General features: G+C 47.5%; 1 pseudogene; it reads right to left on the bottom strand.

Moving 5' to 3' along the window:
- Positions 1-14,592, bottom strand: part of LOC127439656 (acetylcholine receptor subunit beta-like) — a 40,623-nt pseudogene that overhangs the window by 6,906 nt on the left and 19,125 nt on the right.

The raw sequence follows: 14,592 nt of genomic DNA, 5'->3' as shown, positions 1-14,592 counted from the left end.
GTACATATTTAAATAATTAAAATAAATGATGACTAACCAATTTCTTGCAAGCTCTTTGATACAAAGTATAAAGTAAATATATTTATGATGATTTTTTAATGTTTGTTGTAATGTATCATGTACCATAATTTAATCATGATTAATCTTGAGTAATCACAGAAAACTGTGTGATTAATTAGTTAAAAAATGTTTAGCGATTCACAGCCCTAATTAAAATGTATTTGCATTCAACTGTATGATCTTCCTGTTACTCCAGATCTTCTGATAAATATGTAAGCATCACTTCACATGATTTCTACTCTTTCACATCACACATGTCACAAAATGTCTCTCATTCCCTCTTTCCCATTTCCTATTTGAGGATCCATGGCACCACAGACTCCTATTTTGCCCCATCATCACTAATATCTAAGAGGTTCTGGAACATTTCTAATATGCTAATTTGGACCAACTCTATTGTTGTGTTTTGTATGGACCACAGTGGTGTAATGGAAAGGCAGTAGCTCATCATGGCTGTAATAAATTTAGATAATGTAGAGCACACAGCTATTGCTAAAGGTTAATAATATAATGTAGTATGCTGTTATTTGGAAAGATCATGTTTTATTTCGGTGCACAGGCTTTCCCCTATACTGAATTGTTGTTCCATTTTTTATTGGGTTGTAATCGGTTGATGGTGGGGCTTTGGAGTGTATGGTGTTGGGCCACCTGTATTCAGATAGAAGACAAAGGCAGGCCTAATACAGTCGTAAAACCTAACTGAGGCCCACACACAAAGTCATAAATCTTACTGATAAAAACCACGCCAAAACAGACTACAAATCCCATGAAGCCTTGCTCACTAAAGGACTGAACTCTCAACTCCTATTGGATGAGGCACACAACAGAACGGCCCTCAACCATGACATCATCGGGAGTAGAAATATCTCTGAGACCCTTCCGGGCATTTGCTTCCAGCAACTTTGCTCACCGTGTGTAGACGCAGCTCATCGCTGCTCTCAGGTGTAGCCTCGTGGCACAAGGAAGTAACATCCGACTTGAAACTGTGGCCATACAATCTCCATCTCGCTGGACGAGTTGAGATTACTCTATGTTCCACCGAACACTCTAACAGATCCGAAGGGGACTGCCGAGCAATCCGCATCTTCATCCGTTTGCCTGCAGAAGTGAAGAGAAAAAGATTTCTCTTCCCTCTTCAATCAAGTCGACGTCGCTGATTTCTCCGCCAGCCCGCCGAGAATCAGCAGCTGTACCGCCCGCTGACAGAGCGAGGAAATGGCCTCCCGTCATCACCCGAGCCTCGAGGAACCGAGTCGGAGTTAAAGGATGGATGAACACACATCCTACCTGCGTCCTCATACGATTCAAGTAAGAGGTTTACGTCTGGGCAGAGATAGAATATTATAGTGTGTTATTTTTGTGTATCAAGGTTATTGCTTGTACAGTTTACGGACTGGCGAGTCCACTCATTGCTGATAATACTCAAGGTATTACTGTAATGTACTGTTACCACGAATGAGATCTGCTGTGTTGTAGTCCAACCACATTGGACTGTTGTGTATTTCCACCATCGCAGGCACACTGAGTTTATCCATTAAAGAACCAAAGACCATGGGACGGTTTACAAGCCGTCCACCACATCTCTGAGTGATAAACTAACAGCTGCTTTCTCTCCCACGATCGCAAAACCGGCTTTGGTGCCGCCACTTTATGCTCTCTCTCTCACTCTCTCTCGTACTAACCATACAAACACACGCGACCCCTCACAAACATTCTCGCACACACTTTTGGCTGGTAGATAATTTCGTGATAAAGCTCAGCTTTTCTGTGAATCTGCCATTTTAACAGTGGGACCGTCGACTCATTGAATGCAGCTGACTAAAATGATGCTACTTTTAATTTGTCCCTAAATAAGCTCTTTACAGTTGTGCTCAAATGTTTGCATACCCTGGCAGAAATTGTGAAATTTTAGCATTGATTTTGAAAATATGACTGATCATGCAAAAAAACTGTTTTTTATTTAAGGATAGTGATCGTATGAAGCCATTTATTTTCACATAGTTGTTTGGCTCCTTTTAAAATCATAATGATAACAGAAATCACCCAAATGGCCCTGATCAAAAGTTTACATACCCTTGAATGTTTGGCCTTGTTACAGACACACAAGGTGATACACACAGGTTTAAAAGGCAATTAAAGGTTAATTTCCCACACCTGTGGCTTTTTAAATTGCAGCTAGCATCTGTGTATAAATAGTCAATGAGTTTGTTAGCTTTGTGAGCAGGCTAGATACTGAGCCATGGGGAGCAGAAAAGAACTGTCAAAAGACCTGCGTAACAAGGTAATGGAACTTTATAAAGATGGAAAAGGATATAAAAAGATATCCAAAGCCTTGAAAATGCCAGTCAGTACTGTTCAATCACTTATTAAGAAGTGGAAAATTCGGGGATCTCTTGATACCAAGCCAAGGTCAGGTAGACCAAGAAAGATTTCAGCCACAACTGCCAGAAGAACTGTTCAGGATACAAAGAAAAACCCACAGGTAACCTCAGGAGAAATACAGGCTGCTCTGGAAAAAAACAGTGTGGTTGTTTCAAGGAGCACAATACAATGATGCTTGAACAAAAATGAGCTGCATGGTTGAGTTGCCAGAAAGAAGCCTTTACTGCGCCAATGCCATAAAAAAGCCCGGTTACAATATGCCCGACAACACCTTGACACGCCTCACAGCTTCTGGCACACTGTTATTTGGATTGACGAGACCAAAATAGAGCTTTATGGTCACAACCGTAAGCGCTATGTTTGGAGAGGGGTCAACAAGGCCTATAGTGAAAAGAATACCATCCCCACTGTGAAGCATGATGGTGGCTCACTGATGTTTTGGGGGTGTGGAGCTCTAAAGGCATGGGGAATCTTGTGAAAATTGATGGCAAGATGAATGCAGCATGTTATCAGAAAATACTGGCAGACAATTTGCATTCTTCTGCACGAAAGCTGCGCTTGGGACGTTCTTGGACTTTCCAGCACGACAATGACCCTAAGCACAAGGCCAAGTTGACCATCCAGTGGTTACAGCAGAAAAAGGTGAAGGTTCTGGAGTGGCCATCACAGTCTCCTGACCTTAATATTATCGAGCCACTATGGGGAGATCTCAAATGTTCGGTTCATGCAAGACGACCAAAGACTTTGCATGACCTGGAGGCATTTTGCCAAGGCGAATGTGCAGCTATACCACCTGCAAGAATTTGGGGCCTCATAGACAACTATTACAAAAGACTGCACGCTGTCATTGATGCTAAAGGGGGCAATACACAGTATTAAGAACTAAGGGTATGCAGACTTTTGAACAGGGGTCATTTCATTTTTTTCTTTGTTGCCATGTTTTGTTTTATGATTGTGCCATTCTGTTATAACCTACAGTTGAATATGAATCCCATAAGAAATAAAAGAAATGTGTTTTGCCTGCTCACTCATGTTTTCTTTAAAAATGGTACATATATTATCAATTCTCCAAGGGTATGCAAACTTTTGAGCACAACTGTATAAGGCCTACTGTATAACATCATTTAACACAATTATAGTTTGTCAAAGGCAAAGATTTCATATGCTGTGTGAGACATTCTAGGACACCTTGATTAGAGGTCTCCTGTACCGACCTTGCGCACCCAGTGAGGCATTTGGTGTGTGTTGGGGGAGCGGTGGTGAAGATTGAGCACTACAATGCTGAGAATGACAGAGCAGGTGATGAGGATCATGGTGAACATCAGGTAGTTGACAATGATGGGCACACCCAGAGAGGTTTCTGGGACTTTGTTGGCCAACAGAAGCAGAAAGACAGTTAGAGTGAGCAGCACATTGATGGAAAGGCCCATTTTCTCCCCTGAAAAGTAAAAAGATCTCCTTTTGATCATCTCATGCATACATGAGACATACACATACACACTCCATGTGGTTTTTAGGATAAAGTTAATTGTATATAATGGGATTAATAGGCATGAATTCACAATCAGCAGTGGAATTAGATTATGCTAATGATCCTTTCATGATTTGTTAGACTGCAGTTTAGCGGCAAGACTGAATTTTTTTTCTTTTAGCAGGTAATCATCCATGCTTGACAATAATGGAATATTCAGTAGTTCAAAGTCAATTAAACCTGAATCTAACAAAATGTCCAGCCATTTATATTGGTGTACATCGTCTTTGTTTATTTATTCTCCCTGACCTTTACAAAAAATTTTAAGTGGATTTGCCTTCTTTTATCACTTTTACTATTTCTGTAACTGTAAATCATGAAAATAGCATCAGCTTTGTTACACAGCTGGTTTATAAAGGAAACATGCAAACAGAGAGCAGTGACTGCTTACCTGCGTCAGGTGGTAGATAGAAGTTAAAGATGGCAATGATGGTGATAAGGATACAGGGCAGGACGATGTTAAACACATAATACATGGGCTTCCTCTCGATGATCAGGTAAAAGGTGATGTCCTCATACAGGTCCTCTTGCACATTCTTCCTAGAAACCTTGTGAATCAACCACGTCGTGACCTTCCAGTGAGTTAGGTAAGGCATCACCCTAGTCTCATTAAGGGGGGAGGAGGCACTTACCCAAGTAGGCTACCGGCGGTGCCTTTCCTGATTTGCTGTTAAGCAATTTCCCGCCGAGCACTTTCTAGAATAGCGCTGGGAAGTGCTCTTCCCTCTCCAGGAAGGAGAGCACTACAGAGACCACATCCTACCGGAGGGAGGTTAACATGTGGAGAATACCTCACATGGACTTACCAACGGGGAAGTTCACATATGGAATAATACCACCTGAGGACCCTATCTACAGAGAGGGTACGCAGCCACAGTGGCCGAGGCACAGAAAGCTCTGGCAAGGGGAAACACAGGGTTCACCTAAGGGGAAACCAAACAGTGGAAACTCATCATACGGGATTACCAAGGGGGAATCAGCATGCATGGAGCACTGAACCCGAGCACACGGGCTCACCTGAAAAGGGGTTCGTCACCGAACAGTGCTTAAGAATTAAAGAGGCGTCTGGGGTTCACCGGATACGGGGAACTGTTGTGGACAAAAAGGCACACATTATCACCTTATACACACTGCTGTTACCGCATAACCCTCGGGTCGAAACCGGGTCTATGCAAAGGTATTGGGTGTAGCCCAACCCGCAGCTCTGCATATGTCTGCTAGAGAGGTCCCCCTTGCCAGTGCCCAGGAGGACACAACACCTCTAGTGGAGTGTGCCCGGATGCCCAAGGTGTACTGCAAGTCCTGAGATTGGTATGCAAGAAAAATGGCATCCACATTCCAATGGGCTAGCCTCTGCTTGGAGACAGCTTTCCCCTTCTGCTGCCCTCCAAAACAGACAAAGAGCTGCTCCGAGCATCTAAAGCTCTGCATGCGGTCCAGATAGATTCGCAGGGCTCGAACTGGACACAGCAACGACAAGGCCGGGTCTTCCTCCTCTGAAGGGAGTGGTTGCAGGTTCACCACCTGGTCCCGAAAAGGAGTGGTGGGAACTTTGGGGATGTAACTGGGCCGGGGTCTGAAGATCAAGTGAGAGTGTGCCAGCCCGAACTCCAGGCATTCGCTGGTAACAGAGAGCGCCTGCAGGTCCCCCACCCTCTTGATGGAAGTGAGCACCACCAGGAGGGCCGTCTTCAAAGTACAGAGCTCAGCCTGCTCCATTGGCTCAAAGGGGGCTCTCTGTAGGGCAGGTAGGACCACAGAGAGATCCCAAGAGGGAATCAGGCACGGTCTAGGAGGATTCAACCTCCTCGCGCCCTTGCGGAACCTGTTGATCAGTTCGCGCTGTCGTGAGGGCCTCCCGTCCAGTGTGTCGTGATAAGCTGCTATGGCAGCCACATACACTTTCAGGGTAGAGGGAGACAGCCATCTCTCCAGCCCTTCCTGAAGAACACCAGTTCGCGAAGAGACGCCACTTCAAGGCATACAGCCGCCTCACAGAGGGGCTGAGTGACCGTGCTTACCATTGCTTAGACCTAGCGTGTCTTCCGCCTCCTGTCCAGGAGCCAGATGTGGAGATTCCAGAGGTCTGGCCGCAGGTGCTGGAGTGTGCCCTGCCCCTGAGTGAGAAGGTCCTTCCTCAGGGGAATGCACCAGGGAGGTGCTACTACCAGGAGCATCAGATCCGAGAACCAAGACCGGTTGGGCCAATACGGCGCAACGAACAGGACTTGCTGCTCGTCCTCCCTGACTTTGCACAGAGTCTGTGCAATAAGGCTCACTGGAGGAGACGTATACTTGTGCGGCCCCCCGAGGCCAGCTGTGCGCCAGGGCACCCGTGCCGAGGGGAGCCTCGTACAGGGAATACCAAAGGGGGCAGTGAGAGAACTTTTGGGAGGCGAACAGGTCTACCTGCGCCTCCCCGAATCTCTCCCAAATCAGCTGGACTACGTTGGGGTGGAGTCCCCACTCCCCACGGAGCGTTACCTGCCATGAGAGCACGTCCGCTGCATGGTTGAGGATGCCCGGAAGGTGAGTGGTTCGCATCGACTTCAACGTCTGCTGACTCCAGAGGAGATATGCATCTCTGTGGGTCTTCCCCACGGGAAGAACACCAGTTCACGAAGAGACGCCACTTCAAGGCATACAGCCGCCTCATAGAGCGGGCTCTGGCCTGAGTGACGGTCTTCAGGCAGGTCAGCACTGACTGAGCACGTTTGGTTGTAAGACGTGCCTTGAGAGTGATCGAGTCCAGCTCCATACCGGGAAAAGAGATGCTCTGTACAGGGGAGAGCTTGCTCTTCTCCCAGTTGACCTGAAGCCCAAGTCGGTCGAGGTGCTGAAGCACAAGGTCCCTGTGCGCACACAATAGATCTCTCGAGTGAGCTAGGATTCGCCAGTAGTCGAGATAATTGAGAATGCGAATGTCCTTCTCCCTCAGCGGGGCCAGGGCAGCCTCTGCGACCTTGGTAAAGACGCAAGGGGACAGGGACAGACCGAAGGGGAGGACCTTGTACTGATATGCTCGTCCCTCGAAGGCAAACTGAAGAAAGGGTCTGTGTCAAGGAAGGATCGATATGCTTAAGTACACGTCCTTCAGGTCGATGGCCGCAAACCAATCCTGATGTCGTACTGATGCCAGGATGTGCTTCTGTGTTAACATCTTGAACAGAAGCCTGTATAAGGCTTTGAACAAAGCACACAGATCCAAGATTGGGCACGACCATCCCCCTGTCTTGGGCACGATAAAATAAGGGCTGTAAAAGTCCTTGCGCAACTCGGCTACGGGGACGGGCTCTATCGCTCCCTTCGCCACCTGGAAGACAGCCCAGGGGGGACGTGCTGCTCCGCAAGCCTGCAACGGTGGCCAGTGACCTGGTTGGGTGAGCGACCCCAGAGACCAGCACACTTACCTGTTCACTGGCTGTCTCTTGATGGAGAACGAGGGAACGGGAGGTACTCACATTTGCCTGATTGACCGGAAAGACTTCCAACACCTGGCCGTCTCAAGTGCACTGACCCAGGGAATGAGGAAACTGCTGTTTTACTGACCATGTGGGCGCCGAGGCCCAGAGGGCACCCGGCGATATAATACTTACCATGCGCTGGCCCAGGGGCGATGGTGGGGCTGGAGAATTCACCCGGGCCAGACCGGTCAGAGTCAGTTGCCTCATCCCCAGGTTGCCTGTGCTAGGACCACCTCGAAGCCCATCTGGGGTTCTTGGGGGCCAGCTGACGGGCAGGTGGAGCCGACTTCCTGCGGGAGGATCTTCTTCTCTGAGGCTGGCATATGGGCTCCGATGGTACGGGAGCCGGGGCCGGCACCGCAGGGGAACGGCTCTGGCGAGAAGCAGATGGGGCGAGGGACTTTGGAGGCCTGAAGGCCATGGCAAGATGTGCTCAATCACCTCGGTCTGCTTCCTCCTCAGGCTTTTTGGCAACACCGTCGAGGATTTCACCCATCAGTTCTCGACAGTGTTGCCAAAAAGCCCCCCTTGGGAAATGGGTGCATCGAGAATGCAGACTTTCTCAGTGTCACACATCTCAGCAAGGTTGAGCCACAGGTGCCGCTCTTGGACCACAAGAGTGGACATCGTCTGGCACAGGGTGCGCGCCATGACTTTCGTCGCCCATAAGGCGTGGTCGGTCACAGTATGCAGTTCCTGCATCAGCTCAGGGTCGGTTCTACCCTCGTGCAGATCTTTCAGCGCCTTGGCCTGGTGGACCTGCAGGATGGCCATGGCGTGCAGGGCGGAAGCAGCTTGACCAACGGCCTTGTAAGCCTTCATCATTAATGAGGAAGAGAACTTACAGGCCTTGGAAGGGAGCCTTGGTCGGTCATTCCAGGTGGCTGCACCCTGCGGGCATAAATGCACCACTACGGCACGCTCTACCTGGGGGAGCTCGACATATCCCTAAGCCGCTCCGCCATTGACGGTAGTTAGGATGGACGAGCCCGCGAAGCATGTACGGGCAGAAAAAGGTGCCTTCCATGACTTCGTTAGCTCCTCGTGCACTGCCGGGAAGAAAGGCACCGGGGCGGGACACGGTTGTGAGTCGCGCTTCGAGCCCATAAACCAATCATCCAGCCTTGAACTTTAGCCCAATGTTCGCAGCTGCCCGGGCAAGCACAGCTGCCATCTCAGTGTCCGGCTCATCCTGTGCTCTACTGCCCATGAGCAGGAGCTCAGAAGATTCGCCACTTCCGATGCTGTGACCGAAAGCTCATCCTTGTCAAGAGCCGCGAACGACACATTAAATCCACCCTGAGGTGGACCACCTGTATCGTTCGACAGCTCTTCTGGATAGAACGAGCGTGCTGGGGGATGGGAGGTCCGCGGGGGTTGAGCCGGTGAAAACGCTCCCATATCCACATCCAGATCGCCCGCGGTGCTTGCCGACCCAGCGGCTGAGCATCAGCCCAGGATGGAGTGGGTTGGGGAGCAGCCGCGGTGGCTCCTTGCTTCATGAAGAAGGAAGTGAGCCGCGACCGCAATGTTCTGATGGGCATGTTCTTGCAATGAGAACATAACCCTTCCACGAAAGCTGCCTTGAGACTTGAGACAGATTTCATGGTTGTCCGGAGGGGAGAGGTAATGGCCACATCCATTAGTGCAAACGCGGAAGGACATCTTTAAAAAGTTGTGAGGGTAACCGCTGATATGCGGCGTAAAATCCAGCAGCATAAGTGAAATATGAGAGGACGAACACAAGCATGCATTCGGCTCCGAAGAAAAAATCTGAATGAGTTGTGCACGCCATCTCCTTTTATACCCGTATGTCCGGGGGCGGAGACTCTCATTGGCCTTTTCTATTTTAAGCAAAGGTGATTGGGGCTCTCAAGATCGAACCACTAGTGTCACTACATCGACACAACGTCGAGTGAGTGACAGACAGGGAACTTCAACTATCAGTGCTTGCAAAGCAGCAAAAGAACAGTGTTGCAGTTGTTGGCAAAAGGACAGTTTGAAAAGTTGTAAACCAAAATATAGATAAAGGGAGGAAGGGAGTGAGACATTTAAAGATTCCCAAATTATAATTGACTTAGCATTAATAAACCATTCAACCTGTATGCTTGAGAAAAATTAAATGCAATTCGGTGTGCATTTGTATTACAATGACATCATTGATCGGGCAGTATTGTAAGTCAGTTGGTGATTTTCAAAAATGTTATTTTTGATAATATCACTTCTTTAAAATCGTTGCTTGATTTTTGATCCTGTGTTAATGAGAGTGCCCATACATGAATACCATAGACTTTCTGCCAGGGTGTAGCAGTGTTACTCTCAGGGACTCAAGGTTTGATTAATGTGATTTGATCTAAGCTTGTGCTGGGTGTCATTACCGCTGAAGCCTGTGTCATAGACTATCTCTCGGATTTCATTTCCCTTCTTATCAAGGCCATGCTGCAGATCCACTTCTGAAGAGTCGTATGTGTATGAGTGGAAAACCATTGTGCAGTTCTGCCAGTCAAAAGGAAAGTATGTCACCTACAGAAGGCAGAGGGAGAGAAAAAGAGTTTGGGTGTTTGATTACACATTGGTGTGTCAGTGTTATAAATTGTGGGTGCATGTTTGTGTGACAGAAAAGCATTTTTTTTCTCAGATCATCCTTAATTATCTCTTTTTCTCTTTCTATTTTACACACATGCAAAGACTAGACAGAACATCAAACAAAGCCAAACTAGAGCAAGGCCAAACAAAAGCAGCTATGCAAATAGGGAGAAAGAATGAGAAAACAACTACAAAAGAATGCAATCTGGTCTCATTAAATAATAGTAAAATTATTTTTACGTGACATGTTTTAAATATCGTGGCTTTTAATGGCCTTTAATTCTTCCCGAACCACTTTTTTTTTGTGCTCGGGTAATAAGTAGGGATGACTACGTACCACTACCCCTGGGGTCATCTCGATACGGTGCTCTATGAGATTCGTATGACCAGGAAGAGGTGAGAACACGTCTGAGAAATCTCCTTGCATCCTGGCAACCTCCATGATTTGGGATGGTGAGAGGTGGTCACCACAAGTGACTGGGGTGACTCGATCAGTGACTTTTAAGTTCACCTCCGGTCCGAGCTCCTCCCTCTCCGGAACCACTTTTGCCAAAGTCACAGGGACCAACTCTCTCCATGGTTTTAGGAGGCTTAGGTGGTAAATCTGAAGTGCTCCACCTCTATCCATTTGTTTCACCTCATAATCGATTTCCCCAACTCGCCATGTGACCCCAAAGGGCCCTTGCCACTTGCCGAGTAATTTAGAGCTCAATGTGGGGAGCAATACAAGGACTTTATCTCCCGGTGTAAATTCCTGTAGCCGAGTACCCCTATTATACAGCCGACTGTGATGTTCTTGAGCCTGGAGCAAATTCTCCTGTGTTAATTGCCCCAGTGTGTGGAGTTTTGCTCTCAGGTCAAGAACGTTTCATTTTTGCTGTTTGAAGTTTTCTCCTCCCAATTTTCCCGTAGGACATCGAACACGCCGTGCGGTCGACACCCATACAATAATTCAAATGGGGAGAACCCCATGGAGGCTTGTGGGACCTGTCGTACTGCAAATAATAAGGGCTTGAGCCACTTGTCCCAGTTTCGAGCATCCTCGTACACAAACTTACGAATCATATTCTTCAGGGTCTGATTAAATCGTTCAACCAAACCATCCGTTTGGGAGTGGTAAACGCTGGTCTGAATCGATTTAATCCCCAATAATTCGTACAGTTTGCGTAGTGTATGTGACATAAACGAAGTGCCCTGATCAGTGGGGATTTCTTTCGGAATCCCCATTCGGGAAATAATTCTGAAGAGTGCCTCCGCAACACTTCATGCTGAAATGTTGCACAGAGGCACTGCTTCCGGATATCGCGTTGCATAGTCCACAAGAACAAATACAAAGCAATGTCCACGTGCCCTCCGCTCTAATTGCATGATGAGGTCCATATCAATTTTTTCAATGGGGATCTTGATGAATGGAAGAGGGCGCAATGTTGCTCTTGGGGTGGCTGGCGGATTCACCAGTGCCACCACCCAGCATTGCTGGATGAGGCGGTCCAGCTGGCTGAGGACCATACGGCGGTGTATTCGGGGGCCGGCTGTCTGGCTGGAGGCATTGACCATCAATCACTTTCTCTTGATCAAAGGTGTGCTGAAGGGTCTCGTCTCATGTCTTCTCCAGAGGGAAATCCCCTGCAGGGAAACCTCGAAGGGCTGGGGAAGCCAAGACTTCCCCCTCCCTTACGTCTTCCTAACGTGGAGCTGACATAGACGGCCCTGGCACTGCCTCCCCACCTAGTAAATCACACACCACACACCGATACGTTTTTTTGAGGACCCATCCACACACATTCCCCTTAATAAAGTATAAAATGCCAGCTAATTAGTTCCCAAGATTAGTGGATGGGTGAGGCGGGGAAAAATGACCTTCACTACAGGGTAATTTTGAATATCCCCGTACAAACACCTTACCTTCACCAGCTGGCTCGTATCCAAAGCCTCGGATTGAACCAAGCTTTGGTGAATGGAAGTTTGATTACAGCCCGAATCCACCAAGGCTTGGTATGTACCCCCCTTAATACTCACAGGTATCCGGTATGCCCCTGCTCAACCGAGGTGGCCTGTGGCACATCAGGGATCCAGACCAATGTCTCCACGTCCATCGCGGGGCATCGGTCCTGGAAATGCCCAGGTTCCCCGCAGCAGACCGGCCCAGACTTCACACCCATGACAGTAGATTCACCAGCTTGTGGGGGAGAGTGGAGAAGGTTAGGGCATACTGGTGGGTTGAACAGTCCATGGACAGGGGAACCGGTTTTGGGGAAATAATTCCCAGTTTCTGGGGAACAGGAACAGGACAGGGGGAAGGAGATGGGGAGGGAGGAGAGAGAGAGAGAGAGAGAGAGAGAGCGAGAGAGAAGAGGGCTCGCCCGGCCCCCGAATACACCGCCGTATGGTCCTCAGCCAGCTGGACCGCCTCATCCAGCAATGCTGGGTGGTGGCACTGGACCCACTCTGCCATTCCTTTCAGTAGCCGGATGATAAACTGTTCCAGTACCACCAGATCGAGCACTTCCACAGTGCTGGGTTCTTCAGCCAGCAGTCACCTTTGGCAGGTGTCACAGAGCTATTGGGCGAATGTGAAAAGGCGGCCGTGCTCACCAAGCATCCATGCGCAGAAGTGTTGCCGATGTTGTTCTGGGCTGTGGCTGACCCATTGCAGGATGGCCTTCCCCAGGTCCTCATCCACAAGGAGGTTGGCCGCAGGAAGTTGTTGAGCCATGAGTTGGGCTTCCCCGGACAACAGTGGCAGTAGGTGGACTGCCCACTGTGTGCTCTGTCACTTCCATGCTTCGGCCGTTCACTCGATGAGCTTGATAAAAGCCTCCAGGTCATCATGAGGTCCCATTTTGGTCAGCGTGACGTGCGGCACGGCAATGGGTGGGTTCGGGTACATGGCTGAAGACCCCTTCTGGTGTACAAAGCTCAGTAGCACCTGCAGGTCCTCTGCTTGAGCCGGAAACAGCACCTGGAACCGCTGCTCCTGTTCCACGCGTAGCTCAAACAGAGTCTGATGTTGGGCTTGGTGGATGCCGGTGAGGGTCTTGATTACTTCGGCCAGTGGCGAGGACTCCATGACAGCATTTCTTCCTCCTAATCCCGGGTTTCTGCACCACTGTGACAAGTCTCTTGCTCTGTTGTGAAGGAGGAAGCGGGAGCCGGGCACACAATCCAAAGTAAATCTATTTTTAATACTTTTCAGTATCCTCACACACTGTTTGCTTTTCAGCATAACGCAACTGAATGCACACATCAAAACTGCTGCATGCATTTCTCTCTCTCTCCTCCAGTGGTTTGGACTGCCCTTTTATCCCCGTCCAGTGCTCACTGCAACACAAAATGATTTCCCACAGGTGTCAATCCTTACTGTTCTTCCTCTCCCAGCCTAACTCTCCACAGACGTCACTCGGCCACGGCCACATCACCACACACATCACTTGCACAACATGGTGAAATTTCCTCAGGAAACACAAGAACGAAGGACTTAAAGGAATAGTTCACCCAAAAATGAAAATTTGCTGATAATTTACTCACCCTCAGGCCATCCAAGATGTATCTGAGTTTCTTTCTTCATCAAAACAGAATTTAAGATTTTTAGGATTTCATTTCAGTCCTCCTCCTCTAAACAATGCAAGTGAATGTACTCCATTTTTTGATGGTCTAAAATGCATATTTAGGGTGCATCAAAATAATCCACAAGACTCCAGTCGACAAATAAAGTTCTTCTGAACACAAACGATTGATTATTTTGAGAAACAAACAATACTTATATACTTTTTAACTACAAATGTTCATTTCCGTATATCTCTGTGATGTGCGCTCATGAGAGGGATGACGTAAGCTTGTTGGTCAAGTCACGCATCATGTAGAGGAGGAGGCAGGAAGCGTGATATTTTTTACAATAGAAACTTGTACAGAGCACAGACCAAGCACTGTTCATAAACCAAAACAGTCCAAAACAATTTCAAAACAATATAAAATAAAATAAACAATAATTTCCTAATAATAATAATTAAAAAAACAATGTAAACAATGACGCGCTTCCTGACTCCTCCTCCACATGATGCGTGACCTTACCAATGAGCTTAGTAAATTATCAGCAAATTTTCATTTTTGGGTGAACTATTCCTTTAAAAAGTTATGTTCTTTGCCTTCTTCTCAAATATTTGTTAAAAAGCCAATCCTGGGTGAAGAGTGGATTAATTGACTGTGAACAGTATTACTCAAGCATTATCACTTTAAACTTTTACAAGGAAAAAATGTCAAAAAAATTATTCAATATTTTTGAAAATGCATTTCTAAAAATACCATGTGCTCAGTAGTTCTAGGCCCCCTGAAAGTTGAGTAAAGGCCCAAAATGATAAAAATGTCAACATTGTCGGTCAACAATGTTGTCCATCAACAATGTTCTGCAGTAAAGGTAAATGGTGGACAATGGGTAACATAGTTGACATTGTAAGCACATTCTACAGATATGCTATGTATTTATGGACTTTTGTATGTCACATCTTTTATTTTGAAGTTTAGTTTTGGGGTCTTGTCTTGTCTCTGTGCTCCCCTTGATTGCTGCCAGGT

Source organism: Myxocyprinus asiaticus, chromosome 1 (genome assembly GCF_019703515.2).
Source record: "Myxocyprinus asiaticus isolate MX2 ecotype Aquarium Trade chromosome 1, UBuf_Myxa_2, whole genome shotgun sequence".
In the NCBI taxonomy this organism is placed as follows: Eukaryota; Metazoa; Chordata; class Actinopteri; order Cypriniformes; family Catostomidae; genus Myxocyprinus; species Myxocyprinus asiaticus.
This window is presented reverse-complemented; position numbering and strand designations above follow the sequence as displayed.